Source organism: Chiloscyllium plagiosum, chromosome 1 (assembly GCF_004010195.1).
Source record: "Chiloscyllium plagiosum isolate BGI_BamShark_2017 chromosome 1, ASM401019v2, whole genome shotgun sequence".
In the NCBI taxonomy this organism is placed as follows: Eukaryota; Metazoa; Chordata; class Chondrichthyes; order Orectolobiformes; family Hemiscylliidae; genus Chiloscyllium; species Chiloscyllium plagiosum.
Window position 1 is genome coordinate 129,552,688 of NC_057710.1, and position 19,147 is coordinate 129,571,834.

Genomic DNA, 19,147 nt, shown 5'->3' on the forward strand with positions numbered 1-19,147 from the left:
CTCTCTCTCCCCTCTCTCTCCTAGGAGCAGGAGTGGCCTGTCAGGTCTACCCCACCATTCAATAAGATCATGGCTGATCTTTTCATGGACTCAGGTCCATGTACCCGCCCACTCACCATAACTCTTGGTTCCTTTACCGTTCAACAATCTATCTATCTTTGCCTTAAAAACATTCAATGAGATAGCCTGAACTGTTTCTGTGGGCAGGTAATTCCTCAGATTCACAGCCCTTTGGGTGAGGAAGTTCCTCATCAGCTCCATCCTAAATCTGCTCCCCCTTATTTTGAGGTTGTGTCCCTTCATTCTCGTTTCACACACCAGTGGAAATATCCTTCTTGATTCTATCTTATCTATTTCCTTAATAATTTTATATGTTTAAATAAGATCTCCCCCCCCCCCCCATTCTTCTCACTTCCAATGAGTATAGTCCCAGTCTATTCAATCTCTCCTTACAAGCCAACCCTCTCAGCTCCTCCAGAATCAATCTAGTGAACCACCTCTACACCCCCTTCAGTGCCAGTACATCCTTTATCAGGGTCGAGAGTGTGGTACTGGCAAAGCACAGCAGGTAAGGCAGCATCCGAGGAGCAGGAAAATCAATGTTTCAGGCATAAACCCTTCATCAGGTGCCACTTTGATTAGTTTAAGAATAAAGAGTAAAATTATATAACTGAAAGAGAGACTATCTTCATTCCTCCACCATGAGCCCTGACGCGACTCACCAACGAAACCTCCACCACATCCACTTCCACTCCTGCTCCGCCGCCTTGCTACTGCCTGCATCGGATCCACCTATGTAGGAGTCGCCACTCTTTAGACACCATCTCTTTGCTGCTGGCCCACTACACCGATGCTGGGGTCTGTACTGAACACACACACTCTCACCCTCAACACGCCCCTCCCCCCAAACCAATCAGGAGTCCCCAACTCTGCGGCTGCAACCGTCTCTCCAACAACCATGAGTCCCAGCTCCTACAGCAACTGCAACCAGGTCTGCTTTCAGGCCGTGCTGTCACCTTGCCAAGACTCCCACTCCAGCCACCCTCCCCCAAGATGTTGTCTGCTGCCGCCGCCATCTTGAAAAGTCTGCTGCGGCTACCGCCACCACCTCCAATTGTCAGGAGTTTTGCCCCCGCTGCCACAGCCACCAGTTATAAATGCTAGGAGGACATCCTTTCTGCCACTGCCACCATCTCCAATTGCCTGAAGAGCCGTGTCTGCTGCCATGCTTCTGACCACTGGGAGGCTGCCAGCCTTCTGCACATGGCTTGCTCTTGTTGCTGTGCCAATTCCGCCAATTAGCCCGCTGCACAAGGCTTTAAAAAAGAGCAAAACACAAGAAAAAGAGCAGGAGTAAAAGTGTAAAAAAAAAAGGAAAGAAAGCACATTGGGTTGGAGATGAGTTCCAAGCTCAAGAGCCAACTGCAGCCCTGCTGCTCTGCCGCCATCTTGAAATGAAACTATTTCAGACTTTCTTTTTGTCTCTTCCCCACCCATAATATGGGTCTTGTGTTGTCTTTTTGTGTTTGTATGGTTTTGATTTGTAAAACGAGGTGGATTTTAAGTCCTAGAAAGTTATGAATTAATCATTTGTGTTTCTTTTCGGCACTCAGTTAAAGCCATCTGTTTGTGATAAAAAGCTGTTTTCTTGTTAGGTAAAAACTCATCAGATTTTTATAATTTAAATTTGGAGTTGTCAGTCAGGTAAACTGGGGCTTTGGATAGTTTGATTAAATCTTGTCATATTTGTGGTAATTCCAGGAATAGCAGGGTTTATTTCTAGTGCACATCGCTGTCAGACACCGAGTTAGGCAAGGCAAAGTTTTTGATTCTACCTCCATTGGAAATGGAAATAGAATCCCATGTTGTTAATGTTAATCTGTTCTGTATGCTAACTGATATTCCCTCCCCCACAACAATAAATATTTTCATGCAACGCCATTAGACAATATGTTAGTGTTGATTAGGGCAGCACAGTGGCTCAGTGGTTGATACTGCTGCCTTGCAGGGAATGGGTTCAATTCCAGCCTTTGGTGATTGTCTGTGTGGACTTTGCATGTTCTCCCCGCTTGTGAGAGTTTCTTCTGGGTGCTCTGGTCTCCTCCTCAGAGTCCCAAGTTGTGCAGGTTTACACAGATTAGCCATGCTAAATTGCCCATAGTGTCCAGGAACGTGCAGGTTAGGCGGTTTAACCATAGTAAATGTACAGTTATAGGATAGCGGGTTGGGTGAGATGCTCTTTGGAGGGTCATTGTGGACTCAATAGGCCAAATGGCATGCTTTCATACTGTAGTGATTCTATGTTAATACTTTAACACGATGAACCTTTGGCATTGGGAGAGCACTCGCTGAAACAAGTGGGCATAAAGTCCACTGCAGACATCTTAAGTGAGAGTAAAACGAGAATACAGTCACTGTTGAGTTAATATCCAGTGTAGTATGTATGGATGATCACACCACTGCCACAATGTTAACAGTTTCACCACTGAGTCAAAAGGTTTACATTTGCCCCCATTCCAGAAATCTTAATGACGGGAGATCCAGATTGTCAATTTTGAATACTGATTGATATTTAATTGGATATTTGTACCTTATGGATGTGCGTGCCCTCTTATTCTATTGTAAAACAAACAATAGCTGGGTTTTGTAAAAATTTTGTTCAGATTCTTCAGCACTTACCACTTCACAACCTGCAATCTAAATAATTTCACAAACTGTCAAACCCTTCTGCAAAGCCAATAACCACAAGTAGGAAATCAATCAGCAGCTGACCTGAAAGTGGTTGACGATACCTTTAAATAAAGCTCGTGGGAGCTCTTTCCCACTGTTGAATGTATGTTCAACTGTGCGAGGTTGAGAAACCGTGTGAGCTGGAGTGTTAAATTCCAAAATAGCATTGCTGGCATCAAATTAGATTACAACCTGATGTCATCATCTGCTTACTCAACATACTCCTATCACATTCTCCTTGTGCTTGCACTGATACCATTACCAAATTGGCATCACGTGGACCAGATATGCACCTCATGCTGTAGATGTCAATTTGGAATCAAAATGGGCATCTATGGTGTCATGGAGCTGAATGTTTCAGCCCCAGTGTGCAGCTGAGCTTGTGTGAATGTAATTGTTAACAATTGATTGTGTGGCTCAAAATTTTCTTCCATTTTTATTTTAATGGAGTAAAATAAAATGTTGAATGTCAATGTGCTACTGTTATTCATTTTTTTGAAAGCAAGAATTAGTCTCAAAGTTTCAGCTTTTTTCATCACTGGTGTTTTAATGATCTATTCAATCACATCACCTCGATCACACTGATCATATCAAGGGCATGATGGTAAAGAAACTTTAAAAGGAAAATAATTACTGTTTTGGTAAATTCACTGTCACATGCTTATTATGTTCTCCTAGTTTGTAGAGATAACTAAGTTAGGAAACCCATAGAGCAATTGCAGGTCTATGATGTTTTATGTTAAACTCAGTTTACATAGAGAATTAAGGAGGCTATTTGTTTGCTTGCATTAGGTTAAAGCTTTCTAATTGTTGATCCTTGGGATTACAAGACTGAAAGATTCTATGAAAAATATTATTTTACACTGGCACTGAGGACTTGTACCAAGGCTTTGTGAGTCATAAGATAATAATTCCCAGTGTGCAGCCAGTATTTTGGAGAAGCACACAGTTATAAGCAACTTCCATATTTGGGAATTAATCCCTGCTGTTGAAATAAACTTGTTCTTATATTCATGTGTGTAGATGTTCACTATAGAAAGAATCCAAGTGCCAAAGAGGATTGTGTTACTATTTATAAATAAGTATCACTATTTGCATTAAAGGTTGCCTATCTGCTATTTAAATAGAAAGCACAATGTTTCAGTAGAAGTTTAAACAGTGCGTACTATGTCAGATAATTTCAATATTTTCTTTGCACACTGTACATATCAGATTCTGTATTTTGAACATGTGGCTACAGTATTCTAGAATTGTTTAATTCATTTGTTCTGAGTGTAATTGTCATTTTAACTTATTTTACGCCAACATGGAGGAAAGAGGTGAGAAGAAATAAAGACAATCAGATAAAAAGATAGAAATTGTTGAAGCAAAATGCTGATAGCAGAGAGATACAAGTGCACTGGTTAGGTGCTATCATTAATGTACAGGTTTTCTTCCAGTGAACTGAAAATAGCACCACCAAATTCGCCCTCTTTACTTCAAATGTTGATAACATATCTTAATAGTCCTTTCACCCAGAGGAGATAAAGTTGAAACCAAACTGCCATTTTTTTGCAGACAGGATTGTACATGATAGAACTAAATCTAAGGAACACCTAATATTCTTTGTTGTATCTAGATTATTTTCTCTGAAATGCTATGCTTTAAAAGTTATTTAGTCAGTCAATTCTCAAAAGCATGTTTTCAAATAAGACTCTTAGAAAATAACTCACTCTAATATTTGTATTATGTTTGTATGTTTAATATTTATATAGCACCTTTCAAGCCCCAAGTCATCTCAAAGTATTTTTTAGTCGCTGAAATAGTTTGGATCGTCACCACTATTATAGTGTAGGAAGTTTTACTGATTATTGCATAATAGGTGCTACTAGCAGCTGTAAAATAATGATTAGATAAGCTGTTTTAGTGATGTTAACAGAGTGACCGATATTGGCCAGGTACCAACGAGAGATCTCTTCCCCTGTTTTGCTCCAAAATTATGCATTGGCATCTTTTATATTCACATGAGATAAAGACAGGCATTTTGTTTAATGTCAAACAAACATGGCCCCCCAGTTCGGTTTGTTGTGGTATCAAGAGTCCTGCATAGTACAGCAGGGACGGGAGCTGCCAATTTGAAGACAATCTCCTGGTGGGTTTTATGAGTAGGCATACTGTCAACCTGAACGGGCTCAGAATCCCGATAAACTCACCATCAGTTGTTTCTGTTTAATGAGAGCAGGACGATGATGAGTTTATCTTTTATGACAAACCCAGTGGATAGTTTTCATAGTTCCTAATCATTATGCCCATGATTTTCTGATGGAACACTAGCTTCCCACGGGTTTCATGACTGTTGAAGACTGAAGATAGACTGTCCAAGTACATTGAGGCTAGAATGAAAGCTTGTGGCAGGGACCAGGATGTAAGGTGGCTATTGTATGTTAAAACAAAAAGGTATATAATGATTTATTTGTTTTAAGTAATGTTTATATGAGGATAAAAATAGAGGCTGTATTGCTGAACAAAATTGTTACTAATGTTTTACAAAGACAATTTATGAAAGCAAACTAAAATTTTAAAGAAGATTGTATAGAACAAAAAAAAGGCTGCTATAAAAGAAAAATAGCAGGGAATAAATACAGAACCTATTGTTGGGGCACTAAGAACCGCACCATCCAATATTTCTGGTTGACAAAAATTGAGATTGATGTAACTTTGCATGAGGCAGATTTGATGAGGTTGCTTTGTTTGAAGCTTTGGGGCACACTTTAGAGAATTGCACTGAGACCTGATTGTCAAAAGGAGCACTATCTGTATGATACTGTATATTCTATGTAAGTCTGTGGAGAGCTAGCAAAGTAAGAAAAACAAGCATTAAGGTAATTGCCATGCAGTGGTACCATTTTTCAAGTATATTGTCCAAAGATGCATGTCACAAAGTGTTGCTAGTTAATGTGTTGCATTGTTACTGATGCTTTTCTTCTTCTTCTTCTTCTTCCTCACAGAACACCCGAGATAATGCAGCAATAAAGCAGGACCACATATGGTTTCTGGTCAGGAAAGGAATTGCCTTGATTGTTGGAAACGTATTTGTTTCACAGATTGGTGGACAGCACATTGACTTTTCATAGGGAAGTACGTTATAATGGAAAGTAAGTATGTAGAATGTGCAGATGATCTAGCTTCAGGGCAGATAGTTATTTTCTTCGTGAGGGAACTGTCACTTCTTCAACTGGAGGCACATCCTGAAGTGCTTCAAGTACACGTATCATGCTCAACCAAATGGGCCTCAAGAAGGTTCATTTTATTGATGAGATGTGCTACTTCATGCATGTTTGGACACGATATCATTTACATGAACTCAATCTTATCCTTTATATCAAATTAAATTAGGACTTTATTCAACTGTATTTTATATTTTATGAAAGTCGCTGAACGTGACTACCTTGCAAATATAGGGAATGTATGCAGAGTTGCAACTGGAGCTAACTATGCTATATACAGGCATAATTAGCCTCAAACCAGCCTGCACTCAGAATGAGAGAGAGGGAATAATATGAGCATAAAACTCATAAGGAAATCAATTGATTAATATTAGCACTGAGGGCCAGATAATATGAAGTTGTCACTGACTCAAAGGTCTGCTAGGTAGAAAATTAACACATAATGTGTATGATTTAATTCAGTACATATCACAGAGATGATATAGATTTTCCATGTATATAATTATAACATTTAATCTCTAGGCATAAAAAAGGTTTGAAAAGATTCCTCAAGATAGAAGTTGTCAATAGTAATCCAAATCTCTGAAATTCATACATATTAGTGCTGTTCTTCAATCGCTCTTCTCCAGGTATTTTTTCACCTTTTTTCCATAGGGCAAGTGGTTCACAAATTATGAAGTCTTTGAATTATTCACTCAATGCTACAGCTTACAGCAACTAGTGAGGCAAAATAAATTGCTTTTCTTTAGGCATCAGGGATTTTCTACTGCAGAGACACCTCCCCTCCACCTTTAGCGGTCTGAAGGCTTCTACTAAAATCATTCACATCCAGAAGCTGTTCAGTGGCATAGGAACCAATCACATTGTTGTTGGCATGTTACTGGCTTTTGTCAATGACAACTGGTCACATCTCCATAAACCAATCAGCTACTTGTCGCAAGCCAAATCTCACTTTGCACACATCTACTGGTATCAGCTCATCTGCTGCCAATCTCTCTCTGCTTGAACAAAGCAGCAGAGTGAACACTGCTTATAATTAATTTCAGTAATTTGCTTTTAAAAACTAAGCGACTCCTTCCATAATCCTTGGTTTTAAAACAGTAATTTCTCCCCATTTCAGACCACAATCTAAAATACATAAAAATAAAAGATACAGTCTTTAGAGGCAGTTTTGCCATTGTATATAAGTGTTAATTCACATTACCAGATATGCACAAAAGCATAAATATTACCTCATAATCTGCATATTACAACTTAACTGGAGGCTTGGCTTCCTTCTTATTGGATTTCTCTGTATGTTTTGCACAATTATCTACCTATGTTGTAGCCATCTGCAGTACCATCCTATGTTATAGACATTTGTCCTAAATGTATTTTGCACAAATGTAGTTTGTCCTTATTTCACTGCATTGATTCTATATACTAGGCTCGGAAACGTAATTGTCTTTCCAAGCAGGACATGGGATTCTTCTAATTCCGTGCCTTAATAAGAAGTTGTTTAACTTAGTGGGCCACCTGTGAACACCTAAAATGCTACACCTCCCCTTGTCTCTTTAAATTGATTACAACTTTCTCATTGTTATACTGACAGCGTTTAGCACATGAAACCATGAAGGTCTAACTTGTCTTATTTTCTTGAAGCAAGCTGGATAAAGGTCTTTAAATTTCTTTCTGATAGTCTCCTAATGTAGCACCAAAGTTCCCTTCCAGTCATGTCCTTTTCTCCACGATGCCTATCACTGTCCTTCCTCATTGCTACATATTCCTAGGTGGCTAGATGGAGACCATAGCACTGCTATGTGAAAGATGTAAATCTTAGAGGAAGTGGTCTGCTGCACCAGATAATGGCCATTCATTGGATGTGAAATGCTTTGTAACATCTTAAGATATGATATAATTAATAATTATTTAATAGGTCCAAATTGTTCTCTGCAATGGCTATTTCATTCATGAATCTCCTTTTAATCTGAAACTTGAACCATTACCTGAAGTATCCTGTCCAAAATTTCAATTAATCTTTAAATGCTTGTAATAACTCAGGAAGCATAACTGGAAAGGAGTATCACTTATTGTTGAACACCAACGTAGAGCCACTACTCATGGCATACATAGACTAGTCCCACCTTGGGGCAGACAGTTCTGCAGACCCATTCCTGAGTCTGCTTTATATGGGGCACTGGTGATGAGTTCCAGATGAGCAGGCCATTGCCTGTTAAAAAGGGAATTCATACTCAATGGGTTCCACAGGGAGATTAATTGGGAATTCTCCAATGACATTTATAGGGATTATTACATTTCTTCCTGATGAAGCCCAAGGGATCCCCCTTGTTCCTGACACAAAAGGGCCTTGAGCATCATCTTTCCCATGGTCCCATTCCTGTTGCTTTCCAGGTCTAGTCAGGGGGTGTATAATAGGTTGGTGAACTTCTTTTCCATGAAGACCATTGAAGAGTCACTGCAAGCACCTCATCTGCAGTGCGGTGTCTGATGAACCTTCTGTGGAGAGCTCCTGCCAGAGATTGTTGATGCTTTTGTTTTAGTGATCTTCTCAGTTTTGACCATGTACGATACCAGTCTCAGTTGTTTTTAAGGATAACTCCTGGGAGCTGTTGAGACTGTTACTGAGTTTCCTTATGTGGGTAATATCTCCCCTAGTAATTTTGATACCTTAGAAAACTGTCAATTAAGTCCTGTTCCTTGGAGTCAGTGTCTATATTTATGACTTCTCTACGATGGTGTGTAACCTACCCAAGGTACATTATTTATTTTACCTGGAATGTCCATTTTTCCCTTTTTTGCTGATTGCCAGCCTCAGAAAAACAACACAACACTTCCTATAAACTGTTAAAACATCATCCAAACAGACTGCTACACTGGGCATATCTTGGAGGATACTACCTTCTCTGTTACTCCCTGAAAGATGTGACAAGCCAAAGATACCTCAAAGGATAAGCCAGTGAACTTATACAGTCCTTTGGGTATTTATAGTGATGTCTTCCTGGATGGTCTCTTAATTTCAAAACTGAGGTAGGAATAGCTCATGTTCAATTTGTAACATGTGACACTCAGCCAATTTTTAAAATATGAGTCTTCTCTGTATGGCATAAGGTATATATCTAAATAGGAAACTGTATGAATTGTCAACTCACAATCCCACAGAAATGGACTGAGTTGTCAGGTTTTACAACTGGGACTACTCCTGCGGCCAATTTGGCAAATTGCATTGGGTGTGTGATGCCAAGCTCCTCTAGACATTCCAGTTCAGTCTCTACTTTCTCACATAGGATACAAGGGACCAACTGTGGCTTGAAGTGTTTAGGTTAGGCCTCTGAGTCGACATAGATCTTTGCATTAGTAGCTTTTATCTTCCTGAGGCCCTCTTGGAACATATTGTTACACTTCCCAATGACTTAATATAGATCACTAGTGCCCATTTTAAAGATCTGTTACCAATCCATGCAGATTTTCTGTCGCCAGACCCTTCCCAAAAGATTGGGACCTGGCCTTTGCACCACCTTTGAGGGGAGTTGGTCTGTCAGTTGACGCTGCGGAACTTAGTGATCCCAATAATGAATAAGGGCGCCCCAGAGCATATTGCCAGTCTAGCCTTGGTGTCTTGCAGGCCGAAAGGCAAGATGCTGCATTGGAGTTTCCTGAAAGTTTGTTCCAACAATAAATAAAGCAGAGCTTAAAAATGTGTTGCTGGAAAAGTGCAGCAGGTCAGGCAGCATCAAAGGGGAAGGAGAATCGACTTTTCGGGCATAAGCCCTTCTTCAGGAATGAGGAGGGTGTGTCAAGCAGGCTAAGATAAAAGGTAGAGAGGAGGGATTTGGGAGGGGCATTGGGAATGCGATAGGTGGAAGGAGGTTAAGGTGAGGGTGATAGGCCGGAGAGAGGGTGGGGGCGGAGAGGTTGGGAAGAAGATGGCAGGTCAAGAAGGCGGTGCTGAGTCTGAGGGTTGGGACTGAGAAAAGGTGGGGGGAGGGGAAATGAGGAAGCTGGAGAAATCTGCATTCATCCCTTGAGGTTGAAGGGTTCTTTGGCGGAAGATGAGTCACTCTTCCTCCAGGCGTCGTGTTGCCATGGTCTGGCGATGGAGGAGGCCAAGGACCTGCATGTCCTTGGCGGAGTGGGAGGGGGAGTTAAAGTGTTCAGCCACAGGGCGGGTGTCCCAGAGGTATTCTCTGAAACGTTCCGCAAGTAGGCGGCCTGTCTCCCCAATATCTAGGAGGCCACATCGGGTGCAGCGGATGCAGTAAATGATGTGTGTAGAGGTGCAGGTGAATTTCTGATGAATATTGAAGCATCCCTTGGGGCCTTGGAGACAAGTGAGGGGGGAGGTGTGGGCGCAAGTTTTGCATTTTTTGCGGTTGCAGGGGAAGGTGCCGGGAATGGAGGTTGGGTTGGTGGGGGTGTGGATCTGACAAGGGAGTCGTGGAGGGAGTGGTCTTTCCGGAATGTGATGTCTACCACATCATAATCATTCACGATGATCTGTGCCATTAGTTCATCTACTTTGTTATGAATGCTACGAGCATTCAGGTAAAGTGCCTTAATGTTAACATTCTTATCATTAGAGATATTGGAAGTCATAAGATGTCCTAAGTTATCTTTGCTTTTTGTTGCATTCCTAATCTGCCTCAAGGTTAAATCCACCTGCATACATGCTATCCTCCTGCTTATCTTTCCATTTAACTCCATACTCCCTGTCGCTTTCACTTTCCCTTCCCCACAATTCAGAAGTTTAAAGTCCTACTGACCACCCTATTTATCCTCTTCGCTAGAACATTGGTACCAGATCAGTTCAGGTGGAGACCGTCCCAATGGTACAGATCCCCCTGGTTTCAAAACTGATGCCAATGCCCCATGAAACGGAATCCCTCTTTCCCTCACACCAATCCCTTAGCCACGTGTTTACTTCCCTAATTTTCTTATCCCTATGCCAATTGGCACGTGGCTCGGGCAGTAATCCAGAGATTATGACCCTTGAGGACCTGTACTTCAATTTCCTTCCTACTGCTTGATAATCCCCAAACAGGTCCTCCACCCTAGCTTTGCCTATGTTGTTAGTCCCAACGTGGACTACAACAACTGGATCCTCCCCTTCCCGCTCCAACATCCTTTCAAGCCGGTCGGAGATGTCCCGCACCCTGACACCGGGCAGGTAACACACCACGCGAGACTCCCGATCCAGCTTGCATAGGATACTATCTGTCCCCCTAATTATAGAATCCCCTACAACAACTACTTGTCATTTTGCTCCCCCCTCTTGAATGGCCTTCTGCACCATGGTGCCGTGGTCAGCTGGCTCATCCTGATCTGCTTTTCTTTGTAACTGCACAGTACACAGACATAAGTCACATTAAACACACCATTGTCTCTTTTCAAGTTTCGTTATGATGAAAATGACAGGTAATGCTTCATAATCACCAAATCAGAAAATTTTACCAAATACTCTCTCATCAAAACCTTGACTTAAAAGTTTTGTGTTGAGATGATAAACAAATGAGTGAGCTATAAATATGTATGTAGGATATTTTATAAGTATTTGCTGGCTTAAAAATATTTTTTACCATTTATAAAAAATTTGAATTTGGATATAGTTACCAACTTAAGATTAGGTACAGAGCACTAAATTTACACTAATATAAAGACATTTAAGTAAATGATGAAGTTGTAACTGATGACATGACTCGTTAGGAAAGAAAACATCAGACCAGAAGGAGCAAATAGAGAGGAACTATACTGCAGAGTTGTACTTAATAACTGGCAATGTACAGATATGAGTAAAAGGTGTATTGTAGTACATCAGGAATGAAACAGCCTTGACAATCACAGCCTAGAGATACTCTAGATCAATATCTCAAAACACAGGTAGCTGAAATGGCTTACAGCACAAGATAAAGCATGTTGGCAGCGAGGGGACAGAGCTGAAAAGAGAAGACTCCAAAGGCAGGGCATGATAGAGAACTTAGAGTAAGCAGCCTCAGTTAGACCCGCAGCAGCAGTTACATCTCTCAAAAGGAGCTGCCAGCTGTCCCTCAATTGGATTCCCTGTATCTGTGTCCCACATGTCAACTTTAATTGGCTACCATTTGATTACAACTATGGGTGCACCTTCAATATAAGTAGGGTTAGTGGAAATTTGTCACATTAACACAGTACTTACAAGACTAACAAAAAACAGAAATTACTGGAAAAACTCATTTTTTAAAAATTAGATTCCCTACGGTGTGGAAACAGGCCCTTCGGCCCAACAAGTCCACACCGACCCTCCGAAGAGCAACCTACCCAGACCCATTCCNNNCGATAATCAAGTGAGAGTGTAAAACCTTAAGTATTTGAATAAATGTCACAGTTGACAATCACGCGTTCAGATGAAATGTGGGTCCTTTTAAATCAAGTTTTGGGATTCACCTCTCCCTTCAGACAATGGCTCTGCTGGTCAAAATGAAGGTAATATTCCTGATGTTTTTTGCGACAAGAGTAAGCCTTAAGGTTTGAGTCTGGACACCTATGGTATTTGATAGCTCAATTGAGTGGATTAGAGAGTTTTTTTGTGCTTTTCCAGTACCACATTTTTCGACATGGAATGGATTAGAGCGTAAGCCTTAACCTACCACACAAAGCCAAATACATCTAGGGTGGATGGAGACAACTTGGATAGGTGCTATGGGCTGGTACCCTTCATATTGTACAGAGATGACCCACCAACTATCACCATCATAATTCCTAGAATCTCAGAGAAATACTGTGGGAGTATGCTTAGTTTTAGAAGAAACGGATGAAATTTCAGAACATACACACATACAATAGTGTTTAACCTGACAGACATCCAGGTGTCATCCTCATGTGATAGCACAATCTAGTAGCTACTTCAGAGGCAATTTAGTCATGGTGAATTTATATCAGAAAGAAAAGGGAGAAAGATGGGGTTGATGGAGTTAGCTGGAGCAGGCTATGCATCAGGGTTGGCTACTGTTAGCACCCTTTACATAGCAGAATTAGAGGCCCAATTGAGTTCAATTTAGGAAATGCTGAGGATGATAGTAGGCCAGGAATACCAGGATAAAAAAAAGTGGGTTGGATAGGACAGTAAGCGGCAGAGCACCATAAAATGTTGAGTTCTGTTCAAGATATTACCAATGAGATTATAGACAGCATGGCTCTTGAGGCAACCCATAGGAATAAAGCAGCATTTTGTTCAACATATTAGCTGGCTCGTGTCTATGGCCAGCACAAATATCGCATTCCCAATTCCACCTATCGCATTCCCAATGTCCTCCCCCAAGTCCCTCCTCCCTACCTTTTATCTTAGCCTGCTTGGCACACCCTCCTCATTCCTGAAGAAGGGCTTATGCCCGAAACGTCGATTCTCCTTCTCCTTTGATGCTGCCTGACCTGCTGCGCTTTTCCAGCAACACATTTTTAAGCTCTGATCCCCAGCATCTGCAGTCCTCACTTTCTCCTAATAAATAAAGCAGTACCTGCAACAAAGTCCAAATCTAGGAGGTGGCCATTTGCCTGGAGTTTTATCTTATTTGGGACCACTTTGGGAACAGTGCAATTTAACTGTATAAACTTCTCACCCTCAACTGCTTTATTCGTAAAGTCCTACCCTGAGGTGACTTCGCCCTTCAGCCTAGGCAATATATGTTTTGGCAGCCTTGTCTGGTGTGAACTCCATGATCACAACAGCAGCATGGAAATTCTTGCTTCTCACTGTATTGTGGAGAAACTTCCCAACCAACTCCAGAGCCTCTCAGTCTCTGACTCCAATCACCCTTCACTGGCAACAAACAGGAGCCGCTGGCATCATCCATTGGGGATATAGCTCTGTGATATGGGAGTCACTCAAGTTTGAGGATTGTGTCATCTATAGACTGCTGAAGCTCCCGAACTCCTTTTTCTATGTTTTTACATGAAATGAGGGGGCAGCACAGTGGCTCAGTGGTCAGCACTGCTGCCTCACAGCACCAGGGACCATGGTTCGATTCCAGCCTTGAGCGATTGTTTGTGTGGACTTTGCACATTCTCCCCTTATCTGCGTGGGTTTCCTCCCACAATCCAAAGATGTGCAGGTTAGGTGAATTGGCCATGCTAAATTGCCCACAATGTTCAGGGATGTGTCGGTGAGGTGCATTAGTCAGGGGTAAATGTAGAGTAATGGGTTTGGTTGGGATAGTCTTTGGAGGGTTGGTGTGGACTGGTTAGGCCGAAGGGCATGTTTCCACACTGAAGGGATTCTAATTCTAATTCTATGGCTTTCTTGAGGTCCAGATCTGAGTCAGCCAGTCGCTTCCTTTGGGTGTCAATATTAATTCCACAAAATAAGTGATCCCTCAACATTTCTGAAGTGTTGACCAATACTCAGAGTTCCACCAATTTCTGCAGTTTTTTCAAGAATTCAGTGCAGGTTTATTTGCTGCATTAAACCTGTAATGCTGCAATATAACCAGTGAAGTTATAGTGGTCTGCCACCATATCTATCGGTTTCTCAAAGGCTTTTGACTCTGGCGCTCTGGATACATTAAACTGTTTATTATGCTGAAAGTCAGGGGTCCACAAGTGGTCAAGAGAATGATTTTTGGTTGGTGATCTCCAATCTTGTTTGCTTGTCAAAGTATTTCATCATTTCAGTATACTATGGCCAATCCTTTATATACACACCATAAGGTTTCCAGTTTCCCATTTTCACCATATCCCCATTGTGATCTTACTGGGTTTGTTGAAAGCAAGGCTACCCAAAACCTTTTTTGACTCTCATCATCAATGTAATAACTCAGAAAGCCTGACTGGAAAGGAATATTAGGCTGAGGTGGGTACTGCAAATGCTGGAGATTAGAGTCAATATTAGAGTGGTGCTGGAAAAGCACAGCAGGTCAGGTAGCATCCAAGGAGCAGGAAAATCGACATTTTGGGCAAAAGCCATTCATCAGGATGAAGGACTTGTGCCTGAAACGTCAATTTTCCTGCTCCTTGGATGCTGCCTGATCTGCTGTGCTTTTCCAGCACCACTCTAATCTGGAAAGGAATATTGTCTATTGTTCAATACTAAAACAGACCCATTACTTGTCGTGTCAATAGGCGTGTCCCAGTTTGGAGCAGTCAGTTCTGCAGATCCATCCCTGGGTCTGCCTTTTTTTTTCCCTGAATGGCTTTCCCATAACCAAATCACCTTTACGTTTTTCCTTTATTTATCTATCAGCTGTCACCAACAAAATACCCATGCAGCCAATTAGATATTCATGCAAAGTCCATTATAAGTGAGGGAGGGGTAGGAAAGCAGGAAGAGGATAAATCAAAATGGAGATGGATGGGAAAATAAAGCACTCTATCTGCTACAGTGCCCACCTCTCTCTAAAGGCATTGACAGCACTGGTGAATACCTGATGCTTCCTCTCCAACAAAGCCTAGGCATGAACATATAAAGGGCTCAAATGATGAGCTTTAACTGGGCAGGTTACCCAGGGAATTCATAATCATTGAGCCCCACAGGGAGATTAAATGGTGACACCCCATGGACATTGTCGGGATTGTCACAATGTTGTACATGCCTTCAATAGAGGCCAAGAGATGTTCACTGCCTTCACCTATCCCATCCAGAAAATGGGAATTTATGCCCGAACAGATTTAAAAGATCTGGCTTTATACTTAAAGCTTGACAAAGTTGTGGAAGTTGATATGAATAGCAAGACAAGGAAATATGCAGAACTTTGAAACAATAAAAAAGTGGTCTATCCCTCAAGGTGTCTATAATACATCTTCCTTGAACATAGAGGTGACATTGTCTTCAACAGTAGAGTAAAATGGTCTCGGAGAGAATTTGTGGCTCATTATAACACTATACCTATTTCCTTTTCTATTGAAATCAATGCAGAAGAAATATTTCCATACAATATAAACTGACTGCTGCTCAGGGACCAGTCAATCATCAGCCACTGCTGCAGATAAATATCATCCCATTCTTACAGATTGGAAAGTGCCAAGATGTTTGGCACCCAGTTTGTCTTTTGGTAGATCTTCATGACGCATGCGGTAGATAGATCATGTGATGTAAGTTCACCCAGAGTTCAGATATCTTGGCAGACATGAAGCTGTGATTTATACCCTGGAATGTCTTTTCTGTTACTACTGTTCCTTCAACATAAGCAAATAGACAGACTGAGAGTCTAACACACACCTTATAAGGTGAGCTATTGGTATCTGGATCTTTATCTAGGTTTGTCTTATGGTTTATTATTGAGAGAGATCAGAACAGTCAGTGTCACAGCCTATTAATCCACATATCTATAAACTATTCAAGCTACCAAAGATTTGTTTGGTTTCATTGATTTCTCAATGAGCCAATTTAAACTGTGTAGAAAATACAACTACATAAGACAAAAATGAATTTCACCAGTTGGGTAGACAGGATGCACAACATGAGATCACCAGGAAATGATTGTCATTGGCACACCATAGTCAACTAGCAAGCTATCTGCCCTCATTATATAGACAGCTGCAGGCGCTGAGGCAGCTGTGCTAACCGCTGAACCACCATGCTATCCCTATGGCCAACTGTAAAGGTTGGCAGCTCAGGAGACTCAGTACACATCTCTGAAAGTGGAATTTGACTGACTGGGTATCAGTGGGGCAGCAGGTATTTACCTTTGTACTTGTGGTCTGTTCTGAATCTAAAACAAAATCCTTTTCCCTCAGTCTGCCACATCAAGGCTGACTACATTTAGCTAACAGCCTCCTCACATGGAAACAGCAATTTGATTCACCACCATTAACAAAATGCTGATGGTTTGACGAAATAGCCCTTATTAAGACATTTGCATGTGAAACAGGCTGTTCACCTCCTTTGGCAGGTAGCATGCTGAAAACTAGCCCTCGCCCTTTTCCTGATGTTGGGTTGGGGGTACTAATCCATGTGATTTGTCACAATTTTACTGAGCACTCCACTTCTTTTCTGCCTCCTGGAAGGTGATAAAATTTTGCCCAATTTTATTTGATGGAATCTATTACATGTATTAACTAATACATGCACAAAGCGATTTAATAGCCCAAAGTCTCTGTTTTAGAAGGCATTTTGGATCCAGTTACTCCAAATATCTGACATCATACAAAATAAACACAGCAATGCCCACAGTTGTCACAATGAGACTGAAATCTATGCTTCTGATTAAAGGGAACACTGGGTACATACATAGTTGAGTTTAGCCTAAAAGGACGGCCAGCCAGGGAGGGAGATAAATATGCGGGTTTGATGCAGAATTTCTCTGTGTGAGAGGCACATAACAAGTTAGTCTTGTAAGTTTTGAAGAAGGACCTGAAATTTTAACTCTAATTTCTCTCCACAGATACTGCCAGACTGCATGGAGGCTCAGTGTTTAGCACTGTTGCCTCACGGCGCTAGAGACCCGGGTTCAATTCCCACCTCTGGCAACTGTCTGTGTGGAGTTTGCACATTGTCCCCGTGTCTGCATGGGTTTCCTCCGAGTGCTCCGGTTTCTTCCCACACTCCAAAGATGTGCAGGTTATGTGAATTAGCCATGCTAAACTGCCCGTAGTGTTAGGTGCATTAGTCGGGTAAATGTAGGGGAATGGGTCTGGGTAGGTTGCTCTTCGGAGGGTCGGTGTGGACTTGTTGGGCCGAAGGGCCTGTTTCCACACCGTAGGGAATCTAATTTTTAAAAAATGAGTTTTTCCAGTAATTTCTGTTTTTTGTTAGTCTTGTAAGTACTGTGTTAATGTGACAAATTTCCACTAACCCTACTTATATTGAAGGTGCACCCTATGTTGTAATCAAATGGTAGCCAATTAAAGTTGACATGTGGGACACAGATACAGGGAATCCAATTGAGGGACAGCTGGCAGCTCCTTTTGAGAGATGTAACTGCTGCTGCGGGTCTAACTGAGGCTGCTTACTCTAAGTTCTCTATCATGCCCTGCCTTTGGAGTCTTCTCTTTTCAGCTCTGTCCCCTCGCTGCCAACATGCTTTATCTTGTGCTGTAAGCCATTTCAGCTACCTGTGTTTTGAGATATTGATCTAGAGTATCTCTAGGCTGTGATTGTCAAGGCTGTTTCATTCCTGATGTACTACAATACACCTTTTACTCATATCTGTACATTGCCAGTTATTAAGTACAACTCTGCAGTATAGTTCCTCTCTATTTGCTCCTTCTGGTCTGATGTTTTCTTTCCTAACGAGTCATGTCATCAGTTACAACTTCATCATTTACTTAAATGTCTTTATATTAGTGTAAATTTAGTGCTCTGTACCTAATCTTAAGTTGGTAACTATATCCAAATTCAAATTTTTTATTAATGGTAAAAATTATTCTTAAGCCAGCAAATACTTATAAAATATCCTACATACATATTTATAGCTCACTCATTTGTTTATCATCTCAACACAAAACTTTTAAGTCAAGGTTTTGATGAGAGAGTATTTGGTAAAATTTTCTGATTTGGTGATTATGAAGCATTACCTGTCATTTTCATCATAACGAAACTTGAAAAGAGACAATGGTGTGTTTAATGTGACTTATGTCTGTGTACTGTGCAGTTACAAAGAAAAGCAGATCAGGATGAGCCAGCTGACCACGGCACCATGGTGCAGAAGGCCATTCAAGAGGGGGGAGCAAAATGACAAGTAGTTGTTGTAGGGGATTCTATAATTAGGGGGACAGATAGTATCCTATGCAAGCTGGATCGGGAGTCTCGCGTGGTGTGTTACCTGCCCGGTGTCAGGGTGCGGGACATCTCCGACCGGCTTGAAAGGATGTTGGAGCGGGAAGGGGAGGATCCAGTTGTTGTAGTCCACGTTGGGACTAACAACATAGGCAAAGCTAGGGTGGAGGACCTGTTTGGGGATTATCAAGCAGTAGGAAGGAAATTGAAGTACAGGTCCTCAAGGGTCATAATCTCTGGATTACTGCCCGAGCCACGTGCCAATTGGCATAGGGATAAGAAAATTAGGGAAGTAAACACGTGGCTAAGGGATTGGTGTGAGGGAAAGAGGGATTCCATTTCATGGGGCATTGGCATCAGTTTTGAAACCAGGGGGATCTGTACCATTGGGACGGTCTCCACCTGAACTGATCTGGTACCAATGTTCTAGCGAAGAGGATAAATAGGGTGGTCAGTAGGACTTTAAACTTCTGAGTTGGGGGGAAGGGAAAGTGAAAGCGACAGAGAGTATGGAGTTAAATGGAAAGAT

General features: G+C 41.5%; 1 protein-coding gene and 1 long non-coding RNA gene across 4 annotated transcripts in view; one reads left to right on the forward strand and one right to left on the reverse strand.

The window, feature by feature from the left end:
* LOC122553132 (synaptopodin-2-like) overlaps nucleotides 1-19,147 on the reverse strand; it is a 126,828-nt gene that overhangs the window by 102,935 nt on the left and 4,746 nt on the right. The gene's annotated exons all lie outside the window — the stretch shown is intronic.
* Nucleotides 1-19,147, forward strand: part of LOC122553160 — a 57,192-nt gene that overhangs the window by 26,778 nt on the left and 11,267 nt on the right. The window contains exon 2 of one of the 2 annotated variants that reach the window (XR_006312622.1): nucleotides 5,718-5,864. This is a non-coding gene — a long non-coding RNA (uncharacterized LOC122553160). Of the gene's footprint in view, nucleotides 1-4,929; nucleotides 5,865-19,147 lie in introns of those variants that run through there. The other variant, XR_006312621.1, reaches the window with a different exon arrangement.